The sequence below is a fragment of the Sinocyclocheilus anshuiensis genome, unplaced genomic scaffold (genome assembly GCF_001515605.1).
Source record: "Sinocyclocheilus anshuiensis isolate Anshui unplaced genomic scaffold, SAMN03320099.WGS_v1.1 scaffold58, whole genome shotgun sequence".
Classification (NCBI taxonomy): domain Eukaryota; kingdom Metazoa; phylum Chordata; class Actinopteri; order Cypriniformes; family Cyprinidae; genus Sinocyclocheilus; species Sinocyclocheilus anshuiensis.
Genome location: NW_015547688.1, coordinates 1,976,102 through 1,976,350, shown reverse-complemented (window position 1 = coordinate 1,976,350; position 249 = coordinate 1,976,102). Strand labels below are relative to the sequence as shown.

At 46.2% G+C, this 249-nt stretch overlaps 1 protein-coding gene across 1 annotated transcript in view; it reads left to right on the top strand.

Annotated features, from left to right (window-relative positions):
* Window positions 1-249, top strand: part of LOC107703394 (integrator complex subunit 1-like) — a 39,053-nt gene that overhangs the window by 5,640 nt on the left and 33,164 nt on the right. The window lies entirely within an intron of this gene.

Below are 249 nucleotides of genomic sequence, written 5' to 3'. Positions count from 1 at the left end.
TCAGTCTGTGCAAGAAACTGAACAGTATTTATATCGTTTTTTACCTCTGATGCACTGCAACGTCTGAACTGCCCTGAGCGCGTCTTTGAGAGCCGGCGCGTGACGCGTCTTCTTCTTCTTGCTTTACGGCAGATCGCAGACTTATAAGTGCATTACCGCCACCTATCTCTCAAATGGACCATTGACACTCCTAATTGAGATTGTAGATAGAGTGTCAATGGTCCATTTGAGAGATAGGTGGCGGTAATG